Here is a 16164-nt window from a genome sequence, read left to right as displayed (position 1 = left end):
CCTTGTATATTTATTAATGGAGAAACTCTATTCACGTGTTTGATAATATGTATTTGCATTTTGTTATTATATACAAGAATTATGTAGGACAAGAAAAATTAAGCTCATGAGAGAGAACAATTTGTGCAGATGAGTTTGAGTCTCTTCATAGCAGAAGAAAGATTTTATTGATCACGGATCAATATACACGGTCAAAAATTATTTTAAATCACAGTCGCATAACAAAAGTAGTGGAATCCAAATCCATAATATGGAGAGATAAGAGGGTCGAGACTTAAGTGGAAAATGCAGACATAAAGGGTAGAGATTAGAATATAAAGGGTGAGTTAAAGAAGATATACCAATAATTAGTTTATTAAGTGTTGATGGGAGTTCATCTGTTAACGAAGGCCGAGAAGTAGAATCAATGTTATGGTCACGAGAAACCATCGAGTGACAACATCGGGTTGGAGGTTCTATTATGGGAAGTTGAGAAAGGAGCATGTAAGGGAGTAATTGGGTTGAGTGGACATGGGGTTGATTTATAAAGGAAGTCATCCAATCGAATAGAAGATAATATTATGTGGAACACCAGTGGGTGGACCGCTAGGAATACTGACATTATCTCAAAGGAAAAGGCATGTGTGCATTTGAAATGGACTAGGGATGACAGCTAATGGGAGCCTAGATCAATTATTGATGGAAATAATTTCATTTCCCAGACTCCATCTAATAGAAGGTAAAACCTTGGTGCACCTTTGGAAAGGATCAGGATGAGAAGGACCAGAAAGACGTGGTGTCTGGGCCAAATCTACTATAGGAGTGTGATAGTAAAATGAATCCAAGTGGAGTCGAGGGTTCACATATCTTCTTACATCATATCAGAAGGGAAATCCTTGAAGAAACAAATAATGTGCATAGTTGGGACAATCAGGGTGACATAAGCCCGAGCTGTCACATACGAGCTGATAAATAGAGGAGATCCAGGCCCTGGTCATGAGAGTTGGTAGTATTACAAAGAATAGTGGAAAAAGTAATCACCAAGAGTTTTGTTGAATAAGGTAATAGAAGTTTACACCTATTATCAAAGCTTGATCCCAATGATTTTAATAAAAGTGAACCCCTTTTTATTGACTACTGATAAAAGGTTTCAATTGCAGCGGTTATGGCTAGAGAAATAAGGGAAATGTTTGAGCCTAAGTTGAGAAGTGTTATTGGAAGAAAGAATAACTCTAATCCTCAGTCTTGATTGGGAATTGGGTTGAGAACTTGAGCATTGATATTATGAACAATTCAACAACTTATCATGAAACAACAGAGAATATTGGGAATTAAACGAAACCTTTGGGTTTTATGTATGAATGGCTTGAAAAGTATTGGAAATGTTCCTTGAAATAAACCATGGGATTGAAGGAAGTGTCTAAGCCTTAGTAAAGCAACCCTAGGCACAAATAAGTGGGATTATCACTGATAAGTGGTTAGGCCTGCATTAATTGGTATTAGAGCTTTTAAAATATCTGAACCTATAATTAAAAGAACACAAAGTTTGGAAGAGGAATAGAGGACCTAGGTGGTAGTTAGGCAGCTTCAAGAGGAAACTAGTGGATAAAGATTTCTGAAATACTGAGGTATTTTTTTTCTTTTGTAGAGGTTTGTGAAAATCTTACAAGAAAGGTTGGAAATTTTATTCTTTGAGATGAAGAATAGATTTTGTGAAGTGTTAATTTTATGAAGAAAGATTATAGACAAAGATTGTAGGGGATTTTTTCTGAAAGGAAATTAAAAAGAATTGAGTTTTTCTTTAAAAGGAAGAATATGGATAGAAGAATCCATGAGGAAGAGATAAAATATTCTCAAAGGGAAAAGTATTGAAGGGGTTTTAGCCAACATTAATGTTTTAATGATCACTTTGGGTTGAGAATATGCTTGTAGGTTCAAGCAAACGTTATTAGGGGAAGTTGACTAGCCAAACAACGAGCAACGCTATGAAAAAGAAAAAGGGAGTAAGAAGGGCTCTCAAGAGAAAGAGAAAATGTAATAGAACCCAAACAACAAAAAGAATGAATTGTTGAAGAAGCAGAGAAGAAACATAAATTCTGAAAAGAGGGATTGAGTAATCAGAGAAGAAGAAGCTTAATAGACTTGAAAATTAAGGAGAAGGAACACTCAAAGGAAGGTTATATTACAAAGGACCAGGAAGAGGACAACTTCCAATAGTAGATGTTAGGTAGAAGTTGCTAAAGCAAGTTACAAAACGAGTGTGGGTAGAATTGATAAGGGAAGAGAATAAAGCAGAGGATACCAAGAAGGAGGACTTGTTAAGAAATTTACGATAGAGAGATAAATTATTACTGAGATTTACCGAGATTTACAAAGAGGAATAATAAAATAACTAGCAACAATACAGATAAATATTATACACATAATATTTATCTAGGAAAACCCCAAATCCAGGGAAAAACCCAACCCAATCAGATCTCATTAGCATTGGTCAAAACCTTGGCCAATCTAGTCAAGTGAGTCTTCACCACTCACTTGCAAGCCTACATTACAATGAAGTATTCTTAGCCTTTTATAGGCTCCATTACATGCAATACCACAAACCATAATACCATGGGTACACTATACCATGTGCCCAAAATCACTACTACTTAATTAGGTCAATCTTGATTCAAACTGTGAGTCAATTTTACCTAACAATTCCCCCCTTAGACTTGACTTGGGGTTCCTTGACTAAATCCAGTCAAAACCTGCTAAGTGAGACAATCCCGCTCACTCTAGCCCTTACCCCCTTCAAAGTTTCTACCTGGGATTTGTTAACTCGACACCCCCTATTACCTAGGTATAACCCAAACTTTACCAGTAATTAATCAGGGTTACCCATGCCTTAGTAGGTCTTATAACAGTATGATTATTTACATGAAAATTAAAAATTTCACTCCATTATAATAATTTTTTTGTTTACACTTTTTCCGATCTACCAGATTACATGAGTCACTAGCGGTTCTAGCCACCCATTATCTAGGCATTCTTTTCAGGTAAATGGTTCATCAATTAATTAATCTACGTGCACATATCCTCCTCATCCACTAAATCTCTCATGACCCAATAATGTGCATCTTTGCTTCACAATCTATGGCTTTTGATCCAGATCTTCAAGCAAAAATCAATTATCTCTCTATCTACTAAGCCAATACAAACCCTTGGCAACCAAAAAAGTCTTTCTGAAGCCAACTTAGCTCTGATACCAGTTGTTAAGAAATTTATGGTAGAGAGATAAATTATTACTAATATTTACCTCTACAAAGCCAATACAAACCCTTGGCAACAAAAAAAGTCCTTCTGAAGCCAACTTAGCTCTGATACCAGTTGTTAAGTAATTTACGACAGAGAGATAAATTATTAATAATATTTATCGATATTTACAGAGAGGAATAATAAACTAAACAAAAACAATACACATAAATATTATACACACAATATTTATCCAGGAAAACCCCAAATCAAGGGAAAAGCCCAACCCAATGAGATCTCATTAGCATTGGCCAAAACCCTAGATAATCAAGGCAACTGAGCCTTCACTACTCACCTCCATGCCTACATTACAGTGAAGTATTTCTAGCCCTTTATAGGCTCCATTACATGCAATACCATAGACCATAATACCATGGGTACACTATACCATGTGCCCAAAACCACTACTATTTAATTAGGTCAACATTGACTCAAACCCCGAGTCAATTTTACCTAACAGTACTTGGTATTGGTGACAAGTAGTAAACTTGTTACAAAGATGGAGAAGGCTTGCTACGACTCACAAGTGGATGAGGAGAATTTACTAAAAGAAAAAATGAAGACGAATATTGATATTTATGTGAAGGGTTCAAAGGAAAGTCACAATCATAAGAAGAATTCTGAGGTAATTGGAAAGAGGAGTAAAGAATAAATGGAAAATAAAATTTCTAAGATAAGAGAAGAGTTCAACGTGATAAAATAGTGGTTTCATGACAGAGAAAGAGATTAGAGTTATGGATGGATACTGAGGAGAAAACCAATGCAATGGCTAGTTAATAAATTGAATTTGAGAAAACTGAGGAAAAATATTAGGCAGTTGACCATAACCTTGTTAAGGAAACTCAAAACAACTAAATATGAGGAAGAAGTAGGATATATTTGTGAACTAGAACAAGGACCAATCTTTGGATAAAATAATATTGATGAAGATGATGAGGAGAAACCATTTGATAAATTTACTTATTATTTAGAGGATCAACATATGATGGCCAAATAATTAATGGAAGATAAATTCCATCTTGATTTTAAACCTAATGATCAGTATGTGGATGCAGGACTTGTTGTTGATGATATACAAAATATTAACTTTGTTGTATGTAGAGGTGATGGACAAAAAATTGGTAAAGAGATGAAGCTACTAGAGGAAGAGTTTTGGCCTAAATATAGCAAATATGGACCACTAATAGAAGTTGTTGTGGAAGAAAATGATGGAAAATATAAGATGAGAAAGGACCATCAGATGAGAGGATCATATGTAAACAAGGAAAATGTTGCAGTAGAACTAGTTCTGTGTAAATTAGTTCTCTTTTAGTGGTTTTGATCATGTGTATTTGCATTTTATTATTGTATACGAGATTGATGCAAGACAAACAAAATTAAGCTCGGAAAACATTTTGTGTAGATAAGGCTAAGAGTCTTTTCATAGTTGAATAAATATTTTATTGATTATTGACCAGTATATAGGATTAAAAATTCTTTTAAATCATAGTAGCGCAACAAAAACAATGGAATCCAAAGGAAGAAGATAGACAGATAAGAGGGTTGAGACATAAGTGGAACTTGCATATAGCAAGAGTCAAGATCAAAATATAAAGAGCAGGTGAATGAAGAATGACTAATATTTAGTTTCTTAAGAGTTGATGATAATATGTCTATTAACAAAGGCTAGGAGATAGAATCAATGTTATTTTAACAAGAAACTGTCACGCAACAACGTCAAGCCAAAAGTTCTACTCTGGGAAGTCGATAAAGGAGCACATAAGGGTGCAACGGGGTTGAGTGGATGCTGTCCTAACATATAAAGGAAACTATCCAATCATATAAGAGTCAAGATTACGTGGAGCATGAGTGGGGCCGCTAGGAATGTTGACATCATACCATAGGAAAAGACGTGCGCACATTTCAAAATGACGGGGATGATAGCTGATGGAAGTCGGGATCAACTATTGATGGAAATATTTTTGTTTCTTGGAGTCCGTCTCCGGGAAGGTAAACCTTGGCGCACCTTTGCAAAGGATTAGACTGATGTGGCATGTGGGATGAGTCCAGTATATGAGTGCGACAATAAAAGGAATCCAAGTGGAGTTGAGGGCCCACGTATCCGCTTACATCATCCCAGAAGAAACAAAAAGCATGCACAATTGGGATAATTGGGTTGACATAAGCCCAAGCTGATGTGTACACCAAAAAACATAGGAGAGCAGGGCCTTGGTCATGAGAGTTGGTCGTATTATGAAGAGCAGTGGAAAAAGTAAGTGCCGAGATATATAGAGAATAAGGCCATGTAAGTTAACGCCTATTATAAGATCTTTAGATCGGTGGTTTTAATAAAAGTGAGCCCCTCCTCTGTTGATTACTAATAAAAGGTTTTGGTTCTCGTTGTTCTGGCTTAAAAGTAAGGGAAATGTTTGAGCCTCTACTGGGAAGAGTTCTTGGAATAGGGAAGTGCTTTGGTCCTCATTCTTGATCAGGAATTGGGTTGACAACCCAAGCACTAGTAGTATGAACAAGTCGATAACGTTTCTTGAAACAACACAAAATATTGGGATTTAAACCAAACCCTTGGGTTTGATGGATGAATGGGTCAATAGTTGTTGGAAATGGGTCTTGAAATGCACAATGGGATTGAAGGAAGCGTCTAAGCATCGATAAAGTGACCCTGGGCACAAATAAGCAGGTTATCACTTATAAGTGGTTAGGTTTGCATCATTGAGTCTCATACATCTCAGTGATGTTCCTGTTAGTATATGTCACACTATGCTAGAAAGAGTCATGATTGTATATGATGGATTCTATCTTTGATTGACCAATATAATTAACCTTACACCAAAAAAATCACAATTTTAAAATATTTTAAAAAATAGTACTTTTAGTTAAAACATCATTTAAATGAACGGAAGTGATAAAGATATCGATATTCTTTTTTTTCTTTCTTTCTTTTCGTTTTTACATATATAATGGTCATGACTATTCTCTTTTAGTTTATATATATATGCACTTAAAAACATGGCTTCTTAACTCTAAAAGAGTATGATATATACCTCATTTGTATTTATAGCAAAATAAATTCTTATTGTTTGAAGATAAATATATTGTAACAAAAATCTATTAAAATGAAAGTGAACTCCTAACTAATAGGCATTATCATGAAAGGGAAGTGATTATAGAAAAGAAATACATCTTTCATAAATGCTAAAAAGAGTCTATTCACATGATGTGATAACTATGACACCAATAATTGCACTTATCTTGAAAGAGAAAACCAATTTGTGTGGAACTTAAAGAAGATGTAGTGGTAGAGATTGAGTCCGTTTCTCTCTATGATAAATATATATTTGAGTAGGCTCAAAAGAGGTTTGAAACATCTTACTATGTCTTTTTCCAATATCTATTACTTTTCTCGAAAAATATTCTATCATATATACATTTGATGACCATCTTTGTCAAGAAGAAAAGTAAGACAATGTGATCATTAAATTTGATTAATAACAAATAAAAATTATAGAAAATATTGTCTAGGGAAAACTTCCCTAACAAAAATTACCATGATGACATTAGCTATAATGGAAAGAAATTAGTGATATCAATACTATAACAAAATAATAAAGGATCTCATTGAAATACAATAATTTATCACTAGTTTTCAATTAAGTCAATGGTGTGTAGTATATGGCTACTTCCTACTTAGGATGACAACAAAATTATGAACTCAGGTACCAATTGTAAGTCTACCTACTTGTTCCTTATGCTTTGATATAAAAGCATTTTAGGAAGAAAGGAAATGACACGTCCTTTAAATGAACATTAATAATGAGGTTTTTGGATGCAATGAATGTACTTATTATATTAATTATACATGGGTTTCATATGGTTTTAATATCTAACACATTAATAAATATCAATTTTATAAATTAAACTCCCTTTACATATTAATCAATATCACTTTTTAAATTATACTCTTTTTGTTATGTAATAATTATCAATAAAGTTTTTAATCACTTATTATTAAGTTAATGGAAATCTATTACTTAATACTAATTACTCATCACTAAGTAAATTTAAAGTGTTGAATGACTCATATTAAAGTTTCCAAATACACTCATAAATGAGACAAACTCATTTTGAAAGAAATTAATTTAAGTTTATAGTGTAACTAATAAATAAAATGACTTTTTTGGTTAGATTTTTAAAAATCTTATGTTTAAATTATTTAACGTGTAAAGTTAGAGTGTAACAAGGTTCTTTTTAACCTACTAAATCCGTTTATGCATTCAAAAGTGCATTTCAAAGAACAAGAAAGCACAATCTTACTAGAAATTGTATTCCTAAATTCTAATAAAAAACCATTTCATCAGTTAAACATCCCTTACTTTAATAATCATTAGATTATAAACTTCATTATATTATTATAAACAAACCAAATAATATTATTAGATTAGCTTTCAATTACATAAGCATGGTTTTTTATATATAATTTTGAATATCAAATACTCAATTAATTATTTACTTCATGATTACTCATTTTCCTTTATTATTATTACAATAAATACATCACAAATATTAAAATATTATATAGTACATTTTATTTTAAATGAAAAAGTATCCATAATACAAACTATTTTCATGATTATTATTGCCTAAGGCAGCAGGGTAATAACGCGTTCACAAATGTGATGATATTAACATTAAATCCAAATTAATTAAAAATTAAAATAAGTTTTCATTAGAAATTAAATCCAAATTAATTAAAAATTAAAATAAGTTTTCATTAGAAAAAAATTTAATTTATTTTTTTGAAATTTTGAAATTTATTTTTTCTCGATAATTTGCTTGGGCTCTTATTTTACCATCATTATATGTACGTTACAGCACAGTACTTTTCTGTTAAAAAAGTCATACAAATCACTTAAAAAAAAATAAAACACATTGGAATGTCCAGATTATAACTGAAATGACCACTGAACTGAATGCGGAACTTGGGAAATTTGGAAGACCAAAAACCTGCCTCTGTTCGACGGTATGTGAATGGGAATGAAATGCACAAACTGTTCGTTTCATATATTTTTTAAAACCCTTTTGTAACCCAGAAAATGAAGCGGCTCATTAAATTACAGTTGTCGAAAGCTCTATAAGACGAAGCATATTAGGCTATTAGGAAATTAGTTCGTACATTTTGAAAAAATTAAAAAAAGTCAACCTGACTGGATCCACCCAGAATTGTAATATATACAATTAGTGGTGAAATATCTATAATTTTAATATTTTGTTTATATTTTTCAATTAAATTTAAAAATAAAATATAGTTAAAAATATGATAATAAAATATTTAAAATACTTTTCTAAATTATAAATGTTTTTTTAATAAATTATCTCACTTAAATATAAATTTTAATATTTTAACATAAAAATATCACTTTTTTTTTATACATAGGTGGAAAAACCTATCAACTCAGCGGTCAAAACCAACAGTGAGGACAACCATCTCTGGCTGCGATCCGCGAATGTCGGTTTGACTCATCACAGTTAGATAGGAAAACCACGCCACCTGAAATAACCCGCTGGTGGTCCGTAAGGGAGCAGGCTCATCACTCCTGCGAGATGCCTCTGGGTCTTGGGCCGTTAACTTGTTTCCTTACGTCCGAGGAAGACGAGCTCTTAGCCAAGCAGAAGCAGTTTTACATAAAAATATCACTTTTGTTTAGACTATCTCATAACTAGCATTTGCACCACATGTTGCAAAAGAAACGCCGTAAGGCAATGATATGAAAAACAATAGCATAGAAGAGAGAAGTCAAAATTTTATGCAAATGACATAAGAAACAACAGCATAGAAGAAAGAAGTCAAAATTTTATGCAATTTTGTTTCTTTACCGGTGTTTATTTTTTATCATCAACAAATGGCCAATTCGAGGCAATGCTAATCTACATTTTTGACAAAGAAAAATCAATAAAAGTCAAAAACAATTATGGATCTAGAATTGAATCTCAACACAGAGGTGTGCCTTACTGTCTAGCATGTATGAGTGGATATCACAATGAGACTTTTCAGAACATTATATACCTTAGTGTCAGACAAGGGATGAACAAAGAGGAATCCCAGATAAAATGGAGACTTCTGGCTTGTTTTAAGTTTGATGCATTATAAGTGCTACATGCTTTTTCCAACCCTAGCGTTGCTTCTGATCCTAAAAGAATTCGACAATGTTCTGATTTTTATTGAGAGCTGAGAAAGTGTTAAAACATGTGTACAAACTCATAACGTTAAAGAGGAGTATACTATAAATATAAGATTTATCCCACGTGTCTATCTAGTCCTGTCAGCAAATCTAAAATAACTGATCTTACCATTGGTTTAGGAGCCTATAATACAATTAGATGGATATAAACTCAATTACATCTTAGAAATCATGGGAAGACAATCATATGGATGGAAATGATAAACATACATAAAGTTGAAAAAAGTGAATGCATCATTGCTTGTGTGCAGCATAAGGACACCCACAGGGAGATATATTTTGAATAACATCACTCCTTGGAAAAATCAAAGAGAGTGTATGCAAATTGTCACACAGAATAAGCCATGACGTTGTCGAGAATAACATGCTGTTAAAAATTAAGTACCTTATTCTTCAAATGATCAAAGTATTATCCAAACTTATATTGTTCTAGAATCTATTAGTTCCAACGATGTTTAAATTATTCTTCATTGTGGTTGTCTTTTTATTTCTGGTGTTAATAATAGTTTGTATCTTATACCAGGAAGGTCAGACTTTTATAACTTTCTAGGTCCGGTTTTTATTTCAAGCCTTTTAAAAGTCTTTTGGTTAGCTTAAAAAGTATGCTGTAATGTTGTCGTAGAGTCCTCTATTACCAGAAAGCTGACCGATAGACTGGTTTTTGCTTCTGTTCACCAAATCGCTCTGCACTTACACTCAGCCTGTATAAGTTGCATGTTTTTTTTTATATTAAGAACATATTGAGAACTTGAATGATATCTACTTAAAACTTGAGAGTCAATATTATGTTTGGTGGTTCAATAAATCCCTGTAATTTTCATTCAACCAATTTTCGTGATTTAAAAAAAAAAAACAACAAATACAGACACCCAAACCTTTAGAGTTCATAACATTTTTCCAAAAGTTTTATCCCATGCTTCAAACATAACTGCGAGAGGATTCGCCCAATCACAAAACAGTGCTGCGTTGAAACTTTCCCAGTAACAAAACAGCTTTCCTCTGCACCAGGTACAAAATTATTCTGCCATTTTGGTCATCAATGTCGATCAAAATAGTGCAGTAAAAATTGCAGACAAGTACAAATAACATTTTCCTCCAATGAAAAGCAAGTGGCTCCTTCATAGCAGATTGAAATTGCAATACTCCAAAGACAGATGAAACAGTGATAGAAGGAAACAATGTGGCTCATGGATTTTTGGGTTGCAACTGTCTGAGAATTTTTAGTCCCATTGCTTCCCGTTGAATTCTTCACCATCATCAGGGAACAACAACAGTGTAGAAGAAAATCACGCATTAGAAGATTGCATAGTAACCAACCTTTGTTTTTGGATTAATTGATTGTATCTGGCAGCCATTCGTCTCCCTGTATAAAGTTTCCAACAGTATACATTCCTACATTTCTCTCAGGTATCTGATTAGACCATGGCGTTCTTCCAGAAACCTTAACCCCCGGCCCATAATTCTGGTATTCCCCATAGTAAAGCGTGTTAAGAGCAAAGTCCTCTATCCACGGCATCCATCCCTCAGGGCTAATGGCCTCTCCCAAATATGAATTTATGCAGATTGCTCTGGAGTACATCTTCCATGGCCGACCCAAATAGCCTTTGTAAATTTTTGGGTTGGCATAGTAAGCCCTCATATATTCTTCAGTTCCATTGATAGTGCAGTTATGGAAAACAAATCCTGTGGGCTCGGCTGGATCTGTTCGACCCTGTGCAGTGACAGGATCTGATGATCCTTTGTCTGAGTTTATTTGACGAGGACGCAGCAGAATGAGACAGTTTTCAAAGATGGCTGCCGAGTCTCCAAATATGAAGTCAACAGTGCCTTCTATTCTGCAGTTTCTATAGAACTGACGAAGAATATGAGTGTACAATGTATCCTGGTGGCCAAGAAAGGCACAGTTGTAGAAGGCAGAGTGATCACTATCTACTCTTAGGGCTACCGCTTGTTGACTACCTGGCCCTGCTGCATTTTCGAATGTTATATCCCGTGCTAAGAAGCCATCAGCATTTACAGCTGCAATTGTGAAAACAAATAAATTAGCAATCCTCAACATCTAAAACAAGATTTAGTGGGATCGAGGAATATGGATTGATTGAATTTTCCTTTGATAAGAGTTCAAAACCAAAGAACGATGGTAATTGTAAGTATTAAATTCCGTCTTTGTTTAGAAATAGCATACACATATTTATCTAGTTATCAGAATAAACAGAGGATCCGATTTTAGCATATGCCCATTGAAATTTCTCAAACTTACAAACCCCAATGCATGTTGAAAGACATTACACCTATCATATGAAAGGGTTCCAAATATCTTATTCTTAAAATGTAAAACCATAATTAATTTTTTTGTTGCTTTAATAGGATGAAAGAAGTGCAGAATTTGCAAAAATAAATGTTATTGCTCTCTTCTTTTCAGCAACCTACAATCTGAAGAAAAGCATTATTGCTTCCCTTGCAAATGACAGATTGCATTCCAAGCACTGCTGGATTTTGATTGTTTCCTTCTCCTCCCATTTGTATTTTGTTGATGCTTTCTAGATCATCATTCCTTTGCAAGGGAATTAATCTGGGTTGAACTCAAGTAGAAAATTTCTCTCTCATTAATTGGATGGTCATTTTCACAATTGATTGTCTCCAAAGAAGTCTTGTCAGCCAAATCTCTACCTTTCCTCAGGCTTTTAAGTTTAACCAACATGCAGGCCCTCAGTGTTGTTGTTTGGCATTTTTATCCAGTAGTTCTTAGCAACATGGTAGAAAGGGCACACTTTATGTCCATGCAGAAGGAATTGGAAGCAATGGTAGTGGATTCCTTGGCCACAGAATTGAACAAGCGTTTAAAGCCCTTTGGGTTCTGCAAGAAGACCCATAAAAATCTGCAAATGTATCAAAGAGAATTGCTTCCTAGATCATACTTGTACAATAAGTGATCATAGTAGAAGGTCATTTGATTGTGAAACCGTTGTGGGATTCAATCCAAGTGACCTGAATTTACTGTAGATAGACGTCCTCTTTGATATCCATGTTTATCTCCATTCAGGGGCTAGGATGTCACTAGGGTATCTAGAGAATAGCTAAAAGGAGGGAGGCACTCTTTGAAGAAAAGCATTATTGCTTCCCTTGCAAATGACGGATTGCATTCCAAGCACTGCTGGATTTTGATTGTTTCCTTCTCCTCTCATTTGTATTTTGTTGATGCTTTCTAGATCAGCATTCCTTTGCAAGGGAATTAATCTGGGTTGAACTCAAGTAGAAAATTTCTCTCTCATTAATTGGATGGTCATTTTCACAATTGATTGTCTCCAAAGAAGTCTTGTGAGCCAAATCTCTACCTTTCCTCAGGCTTTTAAGTTTAACCAGCATGCAGGCCCTCAGTGTTGTGGTTTGGCATTTTTATCCAGTAGTTCTTAGCAACATGGCAGAAAGGGCACACTTTATGTCCATGCAGAAGGAATTGGAAGCAATGGTAGTGGATTCCTTGGCCACAGAATTGAACAAGCGTTTAAAGCCCTTTGGGTTCTGCAAGAAGACCCATAAAAATCTGCAAATGTATCAAAGAGAATTGCTTCCTAGATCATACTTGTACAATAAGTGATCATAGTAGAAGGTCATTTGATTGTGAAACCGTTGTGGGATTCAATCCAAGTGACCTGAATTTACTGTAGATAGACGTCCTCTTTGATATCCATGTTTATCTCCATTCAGGGGCTAGGATGTCACTAGGGCATCTAGAGAATAGCTAAAAGGAGGGAGGCACTCTTTGAAGAACTGAAGACGCCTTTAAAAAAACAGCACATTCGCTAGACAAAGGGGCCTGTGGAGGCAATCTAAAAAAGGCAAAGGACCAGATAGGAGTTTCCCGTGAAGAAAGAAGACAAGTCCAAAAATGCTCTCAAGGAAAAAGGGATGAATGCCAAACTGTTTGTACAATGGGTTATGGAACTGTTTGTTTATGCTAAATCATACACTGTAGCATGAGGAATTGGACTGTCTCAGCCTGCGCGCAGTCAGGTGGTAACGAGGTAGGCCCCAAGATTTCAACACCGTATAGTACTATAGGTCTGTTAATTGTGTCAAAAAATGCATCTCAGAAGAGATGTCCTGAAAATGCATATGGAAGTATTGTCGGTCAAGCATGGAGAGAGACCTATAACCCTTTCTAAGTTTGGGTTGAAAGACATGCCTTAAGCTAAACCTAAGGGCTATGGATCAGATCCCATAGATGTATAAGCAATGGTAATCTCCACCTCGCTTCCTTTGAAGAAGAAGTGGAAGTTTGTTAGGGTGCTCTTGGATATTTAAATCACAACCTCAGTTTCACTAAGGTTCACCACCATCATTCTATGACCATCACATTGGCAAGGGCATCAAGCTATCTCTGAATGTCCCTAGGGGAGGAGGCTAAAAGGATCAGATCCTCTGCAAATAAGAATAAGGTAAACAAAACATGGTGTAAAACGTAAACATCTTCCTTGTGGAAGTACTCGCTCGGTTATGCTCTAACCCATTAATGTATATCCCATGGAATTTCATGAAAGCAACTATGAGACACTCAAAGATGCCAATTTCACGTAGTCTCCAGAACGATAATTCCCTTGGAACAGGGTCCAAAAGCCTTCTGAAAATCCACAAAGCAACAGGACTTTAGATGAGGGACGTCAGCTTCCTTGATAATAGCACACAGGCTAAAAATGTGGTCACTAGTTTCATAATCTCTTCTAAGACTTGGTTGCCCCATAGCTTTGAATTTGTTCCTCTGTAGATGTTGAGAAAGCCACATGTTCACGCCCATAACATAGAGTTCGACAAAGGCACGCCCAATCATAATATTCCTGTAATTATTTCTATCAGAAATATCCTTCAATTGGAAGATGGGGTGGATGATATTTTGAGACCATGAAGAGGGAAAGCCAATGCAAATTCAACTTGCAGACCTTACTCATCTACTTCTTTGCTGGTGCTCAAGATCCTAACAGCTCTTTTAATGTCTCTTGGGGTGAATTAGTGACAGAAGGTGAGAGAGGAGGGAATATGGACTAAGGTTGACCCGAAAAATCACAGAGGGATGTGGTCCGCAAGAACCATGTGTAATGAGAGCAGATTTTCCAATTTCAATTCAAGGCATCTCAAATCTGCCAGGAACCACACCATGATCAAACACAATAACAAAACCAAACTCAGGCAAAGAAATAAATTCCAACTTAATATGAAGAGGAAGAGGAACAATGATGAGCATTACCAACAGTTGCAGAGCCATATGTACTTGGAACACCAGGCAGGGATGGCACACGCATAGACCCTGTGATCACAGTCTTCCCCATGCCATCACCCACAAACATAAGATTAGTTTTACTGGGAGGAGCCCTAACAATCTCCTTATACACCCCAGCCTTTATATGTATCACGAATCTCCACTCAGATTTATCCGGTGCACTGTTCACCGCCTGTTGAATACTCATAGAGGATTCATCCTTGGACACAGTCACATTGGGAACCAATTTATCAACCTCTAATACATCCCAAATTTGATTATAATGATGGTAATAATCTGCAGTACTAGAGGAATTGGATGATCTCTCTGTTTTTGGAGGCCTCCATAGGACCATATTCTGTCCGTATGTATCCAGAGCATCTACCATGCTAAGGGCATTGCTGGTCAAGCTCATAACTGTAAGAACAGGTTACGTTACACAGCGGCTGCTCAGCGAGATTTGAAGCAGCAAAAAAACCCATTGTTTGATTATGTATGATAAATTAAATATAATCAAAACAATGTAGTGACTTACAGTTCTGCCATCTTAACCTGGTTGGAGTGTTCAGAAGTTTTCTTCGCGCAAGGATAGTAATCGACGGATTTCAAGGGGCAGGCCTGCCTCCCCTGATTCAACCACTCTGTCAAAGCGTTATCTGTCCTGGGGATCTCCATCTCTGTCCCTTCCCCAGCTCAGCCGCAATGCTTGTCTCCCCCGATGCAGCTAACGAATCTTCCAGTGGAGTAAATACGCAGAGGAAAAATACGAAGACCGGCAAGAACAGCGAGCCTGAAACCAAAACCAGAGCGAGGGCAAGCGTTTGATCTGAGGTACAAACCCTGCTGCCCGGATGAAACTATTCGATGAAACGCCCAAACCGTTTGGGCAACCCTGATCAACGGCTGAGATGGTTGGAATCGTCTAACATATAATCCTGTGGCTTACAAGATGACAGGTAGGCAGAGAGGGGAGTTGATCTCAGAAGGAAACGCCTTACGGCGTAATTAATATAAAATGAATAAATTATATATATTTTATAAAACTTAGTTTTAACTTGTTATATTTAATTTAAATATAATTTTACTTGAATTTTATATTTTACAACTTGGCCACATGTTCACTTGTTCCACCTTTCAATTATCCAATCTGATGATGCGAGTTTGATGATAGAATAATTGCGATCATAGATTCAGAGCAGGGTGACAACCATCACAGCATTTTGAGAAGCCCTGAAGTGGAAATTTCGTGCAGGTTATTTACCTGACTTCAAGTCCACTGAAACCAGGTAACTGTATTTACTTTTTCAGTCTATTCAAATGATTGCTATAGAATTAAAGAACAAAATATATTATTGTGGCCCTTTAAATCAATTATAGAACACATTGTACAATTTAACTAAA

At 35.4% G+C, this 16164-nt stretch overlaps 1 pseudogene; it reads right to left on the bottom strand.

Moving 5' to 3' along the window:
- Positions 1–10425: 10425 nt before the first annotated feature.
- Positions 10426–15438, bottom strand: LOC149237199 (putative pectinesterase/pectinesterase inhibitor 51 pseudogene; annotated as a pseudogene).
- Between the last annotated feature and the right edge of the window lie 726 nt (positions 15439–16164).

This window comes from Pinus tabuliformis, chromosome 8 (genome assembly GCF_031772625.1).
Source record: "Pinus tabuliformis cultivar Carrire ecotype Pingquan chromosome 8, CPIR1, whole genome shotgun sequence".
NCBI classification, from domain to species: Eukaryota; Viridiplantae; Streptophyta; class Pinopsida; order Pinales; family Pinaceae; genus Pinus; species Pinus tabuliformis.
Note: the sequence above shows the minus strand (reverse complement) of the source record. Positions and strands in the feature narration are given on the sequence as shown.